Here is a 10,907-nt window from a genome sequence, read left to right on the forward strand (position 1 = left end):
AAAAAAAAAAAAAAAAGACAGAAAATTTGCTGCCAGCAGTCCTACCATATAAGAAATACTACAATAAAGCTTTTGAACTGAAAGAAAGGCTTGATTCTTCTATTTGAAAATACTGAATTGATTTGTCACGGGGTATGTGTGTATATGTGTGTGTGTGTATGCTGAAAATTCCAAAACTTTTCATGCACTTTAACTTTTATTGATTTTAGAAGCAAAAATATTGCAAATATATAAAAATATCCTTGGAAGGTTTAGTAAGTTCAATTTTTATAGTTTTGTAGTCCTATGAATTTTAATAATAAAGAATTGATTTAAATTTTGATTAAGTCTAGCTGAAGATAGTAAAGATTAATTGAAACAAAAATTATAAAAATTTTATTCAGGCCAGACGCGGTGGCTCAGACCTATAATCCCAGCACTTTGGGAGGCCAAGGTGGGTGGATCACGAGGTCAGGGGATCAAGACCATCCTGGCTAACACGGTGAAACCCCGTCTCTATTTAAAAAATTACAAAAAATTAGCCAGGCGTGGTGGCAGGCACCTGTAGTCCCACCTACTGGGGAGGCTGAGGCAGGAGAATGGCGTGAACCTGGGAGGTGGAGTCTGCAGTGAGCTGAGATCGTGCCACTGCACTCCAGCCTGGGTGTCAGAGTGAGACTCTGTCAAAAAAAAAAAAATTTATTCAAAACTCGCAATGATAAGCAAGTATGAAAAAATAAGCTCTATGTCTGAGTTGATGCAAGGTAAGAACATATTATGTGGGAAAGTTAGAACTGCAGGCAGAGGAGACCCTAGAGCAATAATCCCTGGAAATAACAGGAATTTCAGGGACAAATCCAGATCCTCAAAAACTGTGAAATTGAGGGAGCCTGAGCAGATCTCCAAGGAACCAGGTACCATCTGTGTGCCAGGGTGAGAGGATAGAAAACAGACCAGGTCTGTCTCTGATAGGTTGAGAAGGTGGAGTGGGAAGGAGGGATGTAGAAGGCCAGGAGGGTGAAGGGAACTGCAGGGGTGGGTGGTGGTGGGTGGGGCTGGACCTCAGTCTCCTCCTCCCACTGCCCACCCCACCCTTAGGAGCCCTTTGTGAGGGGGAGGCCCCACCTCTGTGATGTGGGCCTGGGCCCCAATAAATATTCCCGAGGGGACGCCCAGGGCCCAGTAGACCGAGGGCAGCAGTGCAGTTGACATGGATATTCTCTTTCCTCTGAACAGTGTTCTTGACACAGAGCTGTGCTGGAGCCCCATTCCGGAGATCATCCATTTCAGCCTCTTCGCTGCGTTTAGCCTGATGTTCCTGATCATCTTACGCCCCTACTTTACCCCCAGGGAGCCGTCCTCAGGGCCTCCCAGAGAGGAGAACAGCAAGAATGTAAGGAGCCCTCAGCCCACACCCAGCAGAGAATGATTCTGTTTTTCCTGCTCTCTTTTCCACTTTTCCAAATCAAGCAGAGGCGCTCCTGTGATGGGAAATCTCATCATCCCTCTAGGGACGGCAGGGCAGGCAGGGGTTGGAGTGAGCATAGGATTTCCATCCCCAGCTCCCAGACCATCTGTGGGGGTGCACGGGAGGCATCACAGCAAAAACAAACCCCGGGACTCAGCGGCGAGGACCCGGTCATGAGAGGGGTGAGGTCGTTGTGGGAGGACAGGCCCTGAGCCCGGGCTCATCAGCCGCCTTCCCGGGCAGGTGCCTCGGGTCCCAGCCTCTGTGTGCAGTGCTCTGTGGCTGTGCTGAGCCCCTGAGAGCCCCCACCTGAGACTGGAGTCGCCTCTGGCCTCCTCGGAAGCAGAATCCTCCCTGCCAGCTCGGAGGCACCTGCAGACCCAAGTGTGTGTGTTTTACAAGCAGCGGAACAGGGACTGACGACGCCCAGGGCAGGCCTTACATAGAAAACTCCTCTGTGCTTTTCAAAGAAGGAAACCAGAAAAGGTTATTATGCACTTTAGAAAGGAAAGGAAAGAGTACACAGGGCTCCGTGAGCTGGGCGGAGAAAGTGTGTCATTCACGAGCACTGTGGGTCTGCAGCTGTGGGGACAGGAGACTGAGAACCAGCCTGCACCCTCACTCTTTCTTGTCTCTCAGGATCAAGCTGAAGTGGGGCTCAGGATATACATCGCTTTTAAAGGTAAGGCTCTGAGGATCCCCAAAGCCCCAGAGATCACAGCTTCACCTGTTCCTAGGAACAAGCACCCCGTCTCCTAGGAAGTCATTTGCAGAGGCCTGATGGGGAAGCTCCTGCTAGGGCAATTGGAACCCAGGGTCTGTCTCCGATTCCCTGCTGGGATGAAGCCATGGGGTCCAGGGAGTGGGTGTTGTCCAGGAGGGGACTATGTGGGGGAGGGGACTAGTGACTGCCTGGAGGTGTAGGAGGGGCTCCAGGTCCATGTGGGCAGCTGTATAACATGGCTGAGTCCTCTTTGAGACTGCCCCTGTCCTCTCTCCCCAGGAGGTGGTCATGACCCCCATGATGGGGTGTGTCAGTGTCGGGAAGCACTTTGTAAATTACAAAGTGCTGCCCTCCGGGCACCTGGCTATCACTCTTGGGGCCATGTGACCTTGGACAGGGATGCTGGGGCTCGAGTCTAATCCCCGATCCTGGGGTCTCCCTTAATGACTCACGCACTGAGGCTCCTGTAAATCCCAGTTCCCGCCCTCGCCACCATAACCCATCTCCTGCTTTCCAGATTGCAAAAGGCTCTTGAAACAACTGGAGAAACTTGAAGTTTTCCTGTTGGCAAAGTGAGGCTCTTTCCCGTTTTCTCCCATATCCTTCCTACCAGGGCCTAGGATGCCACCCCAGGGCCTGGGGCTGATCTGGGAGGGGCGATCACAGCCTTGATGTCACTAAAGCCCTAGGGCAGGGTTAGGCAGAGCTGTGTGAAGTCAGCATGGGGGACCCTGAAGGGGCCTGGGCCGCAGGTGTCCAGTGCTCCTGGCTGTAGTCTGTGCCTCCTGTGTCCTGCAGGCACCTGAGGAAGCTGCCTGGTGAGGGCAGCTTCCATTGCCTTCTAAACCGAGACCGCCTGAGGAAGTCGTTCAAACGAGGCCCTTGGAGAGTTCACTGGCCAGGTGGGCGGTGTGGGAAAGCTTCTCCCACCAGGTTGTCCCCACAGGCTCCCCCAGCTCCTCTGGCCCCCAAGCCATCATCAGTCCCAAAGACCTCCATAGGGTCCTCTGGGTCTCTGTCATCCCTGTGCTCCTCCCAGCTACCAGTGTCTTCATGTCCCCTGAAGCAACCTTTATACAAGTCATATGCAAGTTCCCTAACAGCAAACCCAGGCACCTCCATAAAATCCTTGGAATCTCTTTCATCCCTGAGCTCCTCCCAGCCACCACAGCCTTTGCATTCCCTGGAGTGTCCTTCACACAAGCCACATGGGCGTTCCCCTCCCCGATGATATGGAATCCTGGCTGGGTGTCCTGATCCAACTCCACCCAGGCTGGTTCTCAAATTGACGCCACAATATGCCCAATGTGTGACACCCCTGAGCTGTGTAGCTGGTGGGTGTCTTCTAGCCCTCGAGTGATCCAAGGCGTTGGTTGCTGCAGTGATCCCAGGCCTCTCCTGGAGGCAGGAGGCTGCTAGAGCCTGGTGCCTCTGCACCTCCTCACAGTACCCATTCGAGCACCCTAATATTCCCAACCACTTACCAAAGGCTTCCTTCTAGGGAGATACCACATGCAGGCAGGTGGAGGCAGGGGCCCTACTTCCCTCACCCTGCACGAGACAATGCTGCTAGATGTACAAGACACCAAAATCCCAGACACTCCCATGGACGCCACATCCAACATCCACAAACAATTGGGAATCTCCTGAGGACAACTTGGAGGCGCATCCCTCCCTGATCCGGGCACCCCACAGATGCCAGAAACTCATGCTCTAATGCATTGGAGGAGGAACCTGCGGAGACGCTGGCTGTGTCTAGACTAAGAGCGGGCCTGTCCTGGTGCACACAATAAAGTGTTCAAGGCAGTTTATTAAAGTAAAAGAGAAAATACGACCTCTGTGTTAGTTTCCTGTCGCTGCTGTAACAAGCTACCACAGGCCTGGGGGTTCACAGCAACAGAAACTTATTCCCTCACAGTCTCGGTGGCCAGAAGACAGAAATCAAGGCCTGGAGAAGGCAGGGCCATGCTCCCTCCTGAGGCTCTCGGGGAGGAGCCTCCTGGCCTCTTCCGGCCTCCGGCGGCTGCCCTGGCGTTCCTGTGCTGTGGCTGCAACTCCAAGACCTGCTCCGTCTTTCACAGGGCCTTGTTGCTTGTGCAGCTCTGGGTCGAAGCTCCCTTGGACTCTCTCTTATAATGCATTTAGGGCCTGCCTGGATGACTCAGGATACGCTCCTCCCCTCAGGGTCCCTCTCTGATCACATCATTTGCCACACCAGCTGATGCTCGTGGGCTACAGGGCTTAGACATGGGTGTATCTGTGGGAGCCATGATCAGCCTACCATAACCTCCAAGTCATTCGAAAGAGGAAGGGGAATATGAAAACTGAGTCTCTCTACTAGAAGTTAGGAAAGGAGAGATAAAATAGAAGTTTAGAAAAGCCAGAACAAAAAATTAAGTGGTAGAAATAATTCTCATAGATCAATAAAAACAAGAACCATAAATGTACACAACAGAGCCTGTCCAGTTGGACACGAAACAAAATCTAACCAGACATTGCTTACAAAGGTCATGGTGAAGCGGTGAAGCGTAGAAAGGTAGAAGGCAAGAGGGTGTGGAGTATGAAGTGTGAATGCAGATGGGAAGAAAGCCGGGGTGGCGGGGTCAATACCCAACCTAGACTTAAAGACACAGAGACCCCGGGAATGGAGACAGCGAATCCCAGATGATGAGGCAGACATAGCCTATAAGGGTGAGAGTAAGAGCAGGTGACCAGCTTTGTAGAGGAAAAGGTAGTTCCCTGAAGGCTGTGGGGCCCATTCCAGCCTGGCTCTGGGAGGACAGCTCCGACCCATCCTCCCATGGATGGGGTGGCCCTGGCCCAGACTAGGGACAGTGCAGGGAGGTCCGGAGGGGCCTGCTGTGATCATGAAGTTGGGAACTGCCTAAACCGTCTTCACGGAGCCTTTGTGTCCAGAGGGGAAATCCAGGCACATGGAATACGATTTGCAGGCCATGGTTGCTGAGGACAAGGCTGAGTCAGCACCAGGCTGGTTTCCAGTAGATGGCAGCGAAGCCTTGGAGAAGCCTGGGGCGGGCAGAAATGCACAAGAAGGGGAGGAGGCCGGAGCCTGGCTGGTCCTGGTTGTCAGCGGCTTGGGGGGGACCCTGCTCCTTTCTCTGGGAGCCCTGAGGCCTCAACTGGAGGACAGGAGGTGGATGTGCTGGTCCCTGAGGCCCGGGCAGCATGAACTGCGTGTGGAGCCAGGATTCGTCTGAGCCCTCACAGGCCTGGCCTTTCCCTGCCAGGGAGGTGCCATTTTCGCCCCCAGAAGCCTCCATCCCTGGATCCTGAGCCCTCAGGGACCCTGTCGAGGAAGCGAATCAAAGACCCCAAAATTTGGCTGGGCGTGGTGGCGCGTGCCTGTAGTCCCAGCTACTCCCGAGGCTGAGGCAGGAGAATCGCTTGAACACGGGAGGTGGAGGTTGAGCCGACACTGCACTCCAGCCTCGCGACAGAGCGAGACTCCGTCTCAAGAAAAAAAAAAGAAAAAAATTAGCCGGGCGTGGTGGGGCGGTAATCCCAGGTACTTGGGAAGCTGAGGTGGCAGAACCACTTGAACCCGGCAGGCGGAGGCTGCAGTGAGCCTCTCGAGATCGCGCCACTGCCCTCCAGACTGGGCAACAAGAAAGACTCCGTCTCAAAAAAAAAAAAAAAGGTATTAGCCGACAGTACGTTTTGAACATTTGATTTTGTTGAAGACAGTGAGTGACCTGGCCCGGCTGAAGCCTTAGGAGGTGCGCACCCAGAAAGTTCAAAACTGACCGCCTGTGCTGTCTGCCAGAAGGAGACGCGCGGCGTGAACGGGAGGGGGCGTGCTCCGTTCCCTCGCCAGGTAGCTGACCGGCAGACCCTTCTCAGCGGGCGGCCGCACACCGTAGGGACGCCTTTGTTTCCGCCGCTCACGGTGTCTGAATCTACAATTCGTTTACGTGGTTATGGAGCCGGACTTGGGCATCGCAAGGGCGGTCTCTTTCAGCACAACAGTGGGGCTCCAGGAAGGCCAAGAGACGCGGGGATCCCAGCTGGAAGGGCGGACCGCGCTGCCTGGTGGTGGCGGGGGAGGGGGTGGAACCCCATACCTGGGCTGTAACCAAGATGCCCTTTTCTTAAGTCTCTGCAGCTTGGAGTGTACCACCCGAGCAGGTCCCGGAGGCGGCCGATGCTGTATATCACTCAGAAATTTAAAGTGTGTTTGTTTGTTTTGCGACAGGGCCTCCCCACTTTGCCTAGGCTGGAGTTCAGAGGCGCTATCTCAGCTCACTGCATCCTCCACCTCCTGAACTCAAGCGATCCTCCCACCTCAGCCTCCTGAGTAGTTGAAACTACAGGAATGTGCCACCAGGCCTGACTAATATTTAATTTTAATTTTTTTTTTTTTTTGAGACGGAGTCTCGCTCTTGTTGCCAGGCTGGAGTGCAGTGGAGCGATCTCGGCTCACCGCAACGTCTGCCTTTTGAGTTCAAGCAATTCTCCTGCCTCAGCCTCCCAAGTAGCTGAGATTACAGGTGTGCACCACTGCACCTGGCTAATTTTTTGTATTTTTTAGTAGAGGCAGTGTTTCACCATGTTAGCCAGGCTGGTCTTGAACTCCCGACCTCAGGTAATTTGCCTGCCTTGGCCTCCCAAAGTGCTACGATTACAGGCGTGAGCCACTGCGCCCAGCATGTTTTTAAATTTTTGTAGAGATGGGGCCTCAATGGCGGAGCTTTCAGTGAGCTGAGATCCGGCCACTGCACTCCAGCCTGGGCGACAGAGCGAGATTCCGCCTCAAAAAAAAAAAAAAAAAAAAAGAGATGGGGCCTCAATATGTTGCCCAGGCTGGTCTCGGACTCCGGACCTCAGGTGATGTGCCCGCCTGGGCCTCTTAAAGTACTGGGATTATAGGCGTGAGCCACCACACGGAACCTAGATTTTTTCTCAACTTTTTTTTCATGATCGCCATCTTAAAGATCTTTTCTAGATGTTTTTTCCTAGTTCCCCAGCACATGACATTTTAAAAACATAGATATACCGTAACGTATATCTTTTTATGTCCTGTGGCCCTTTGAAAGGCAACAAACCATTATGTTACCTAAGATTTATTTCCTTCCCCTCACAGCCTCACCATCCCACTACCCCTACCATCCCACTACCCCCATGCACTCATACCACAATTTATTCCATACTTCATTAGAGATTAAGTTGAGATTAAGTTGAGATTAAAGCTTCCCTATTTCATGCTGCCATGAACAATCTTGTAATTAAATCAGTGCAAAAGTAGGAATGAAATGTATGCTTTAATGAAATGTATGTATTTATACTGCAAATAGCCCTGAGCGAGAAAGGGTGTACCAATTTACACTTCAACCACAATGTACCTCAATGACATCTCCCTGCATCCTTTCCAGCTTTCTTAATTATTCTTTTAAATTATCATTAATTTGAAAATTAGTTGCAAAGACTTTGCATTATTTTATTTAATTTGCATTTATTTGGTTACCACTCAAAGGGACACTTCTCAAGCCTATGGATCATCTGCATATTTTCTTTTTATTTTATTTTTTTTTGAGACAGAATTTCACTCTTGTTGTCCAGGCTGGAGTGCAACAGCATGATCTCAGCTCACCACAACCTCCGCCTCCCGGGTTCAAGCGATTCTCCTGCCTCAGCCTCCCGAGTAGCTGGGATTACAGGCATATGCCTGGTTAACTTTTTGTATTTTTAGTAGAGACGGGGTTTCTCTATGTTGGTCAGGCTAGTCTTGAACTCCTGACCTCAGGTAATCCACCCGCCTTGGCCTCCCAAAGTGCTGGGATTACAGGCATGAGCCCAGTCATCTGCATATTTTCTTTTGCAAATCTCAGGGTTCTGTTTTTTTATTTGTTTTGTTTTGAGACAGAGTCTCGTTCTGTCACCCAGGCTCGAGTGCAGATGCGTGATCTGGGCTTACTGCAACCTCGGCTTCCCAGGTTCAAGTGATTCTCCTGCCTCAGCCTCCAATTAGCTGGGATTACAGGCACGTACCACCAAGCCCAGCTATTTTTTGTATTTTTTTAGTAGAGACAGGATTTCACCATGTTGGCCAAGCTGGTCTCCAACTCTTGACGTCAGGTGATCCACCCACCTTGGCCTCCCAAAGTGCTAGGATTGCAGGCATAGCTACCACCCCTGGCTTTTTTTTTTTTTTTTTTTTCTTGAGATGGAGTCTTGCTCTGTCGCCCAGGCTGGAGTGCAGTGGCACAATCTGGGCTCACTGCAAGCTCCGCCTCCCAGGTTCAAGCCTCAGCCTCCTGCCTCAGCCCACCACCACGCCCAGCTAATGTTTTGTATTTTTAGTAGAGGCAGGGTTTCTCTATGTTGCTCAAGCTGGTCGTGAACTCCTGACCCCAGGTGATCCACCTGCCTCGGCCTCCCAAAGTGCTGGAATTACAGGCATGAGCCACCACAACTGGCCCAGAGTTCTGTTTCTTGAGGGCTGTTTGGTGAGTGGTGGTTTGGGGATCCTAGCCGACTAGGGGGTCAATCATGGCAGTGTTTAGCAGCTGTGAACCTACCTGGAGCAAATTAATTACTCTAACCTCTCTCTGTAAAATTCATAAAGTGGGGTAAATAATAGTACTCATCTCCCATTGCGTTGTTTTGCGAATTAGCTGAAATACCAGTAAGCATTTTATTTATTTATTTTTTTTGAGATGGAGTCTGGTTCTGTCACCCAGGTTGGAGTGCAATGGCATGTTGGCTCACTGCAACCTCTGCCTCCCAGGTTCCAACGATTCTACTGCCTCAGCCTCCTGAGTAGCTGGGATTGCAGGCACCCACCACCACGCCTGGCCAATTTTTGTATTTTAGTAGACACAGGGTTTCACCATGTTGGCCAGGTCTTTTTTTTTTTTTTTTTTTTTGAGATGGAGTCTCGCTCTGCTGCCCAGGCTGGAGTGCAGCAGTGCAATCTTGGCTCACTGCAACCTCCACCTCCCAGGTTCAAGTGATTCTCTTGCCTCAGCCTCCCAAGTAGCTGGGTTTACAGGCACCCGCCAGCACGCCTGACTGATTTTTGTATTTTTAGTAGAGATGGGGTTTCACTATGTTGGTCGGCTGGTTTTGAACTCCTGACAGCAGCTGATCCACCCACCTCGGCCTCCTGAAGTGCTGGGATTACAAGTGTAAGACACTGCACCCAGCCTACTTCACATTATTAAGAAATCCATGAAAATATCATTTTAATGGCTGTAACATGTCATCACACAAAATAATTGGAGTATAACAGTTTCCATCAAATCTTAAAATATCATCAATTTTAAGTCTCACCATTATTTTCTGTACTATTACGAACAAATTCTGGCCTGGCATGGTGGTTCTATGCCCAGAGTGCTGTAATCCCAGCACTTTGGGAGGCCAGGGCAGTCAGATCACCTGAGTTCAGGAGTTCCAGACCAGCCTGGCCAACCTGTCTCTACTAAAAATACAAAGATTAGCCTGGTGTGATGGCATGTGCCTATAGTCCCAGCTACTTGTTGGGAGGCTGAGGCAGGAGGATCACCTGAGTCTGGGTGGGGGAGGTTGCAGTGAGCCGAGATCATGCCACTGCACTCCAGCCTGGGCGACATAGTATTATTATTATTATTATTATTTTGAAGCAGGGTCTCACTTTGTTACTGTGCCTGGCTAATTTTTGTATTTTTTGTAGAGTTGGATTTTGGCCATGTTGCCCAGGCTTGCTTCAAACTCCTCAACTCAAGCAATCTGCCTGCCTCGGGCCCCCAAAGTGCTAGCATTACACATGTGAGCCACCACGCCCAGTCGTGTTATTTATGATTGCATTTCTTTTCTTTTCTTTGAGGCAGAGTCTCCCTCTGTCACCTAGGCTGGAGTGCAGTGGTGTGATCTTGGCTCACTGCAACCTCTGCCTCTGGGGTTCAAGCCATCCTCCCACTTCAGAGTCCTGTGTAGCTGGGATTACAGGTGTGTGCCACCACACCCGGTTAATTTCTCTTTTTTACTACACTTGATCTTTGCCAAAGGATGAGAAGTGATAATTTAGTAGAGACGAGGTTTCACCATGTTGGCCAGGTGCGTCTGGTACTCTTGACCTCAGGTGATCAGCAGCCCACCATGCTCTCCCAAAGAGCTAGGATTACAGGGTGACCCATGATGCCCATCTGATATCATTGTTTTTTTGCTTTTTTGTTGTTGTTTGTTTGAGACGGAGTCTTGCTCTGTCGCCGAGGCTGGAGTGCAGTGGCACGATCTCCACTCACTGCAAGCTCCACCTCCTGGGTTCACATCATTCTCCTGCCTCAGCCTCCCGAGTAGCTGGGACTACAGGTGCCCGCCACCGCGCACGGCTAATTTTTTTGTATTTTTAGTAGAAATGAGGTTTCACCATGTTAACCAGGATGGTCTCCAGCTCCTGACCTTGTGATCTGCCCGTCTTGGCCTCCCAAAGTGCCGGGATTACAGGCGTGAGCCCCCACGCCTGGCCAATATCATTGGTTTTAAAACATATCTGGCCAGGCGTGGGGGCTCATGCTTGTAATCCCAGCAATTTGGGAGGCTGAGACGGGTAGATCACCTGAGGTCACCATGGCGAAACCCCATCTCTACTAAAAACACAAAAATTAGCTGGGCGTGGTGGCAAGCGCCTGTAATCCAAGCTACTCTGGAGTTTGAGGTAGGAGAATCACTTGAATCCAGGAGGTGGAGGTTGCAGTGAGCTGAGATCATGCCATTACACTCCAGCCTGGGTGACAGAGC

At 51.1% G+C, this 10,907-nt stretch overlaps 1 protein-coding gene and 1 long non-coding RNA gene across 2 annotated transcripts in view; one reads left to right on the forward strand and one right to left on the reverse strand.

Annotated features, from left to right (window-relative positions):
- Positions 1–1,160, reverse strand: part of LOC105501146 — a 5,495-nt gene extending 4,335 nt beyond the window's left edge. Inside the window, exons 1-2 of the long non-coding RNA XR_001000149.1 lie at positions 1,150–1,160; positions 1,041–1,046 (exon numbers count right to left, since the gene is read on the reverse strand). This is a non-coding gene — a long non-coding RNA (uncharacterized LOC105501146). The remainder of the gene's footprint in view (positions 1–1,040; positions 1,047–1,149) is intronic.
- The window catches only part of STOX1 (storkhead box 1), a 113,581-nt gene that overhangs the window by 74,723 nt on the left and 27,951 nt on the right, over positions 1–10,907 (forward strand). The window lies entirely within an intron of this gene.

Source organism: Colobus angolensis, unplaced genomic scaffold (assembly GCF_000951035.1).
Source record: "Colobus angolensis palliatus isolate OR3802 unplaced genomic scaffold, Cang.pa_1.0 Scaffold12, whole genome shotgun sequence".
Lineage (NCBI taxonomy): Eukaryota > Metazoa > Chordata > Mammalia > Primates > Cercopithecidae > Colobus > Colobus angolensis.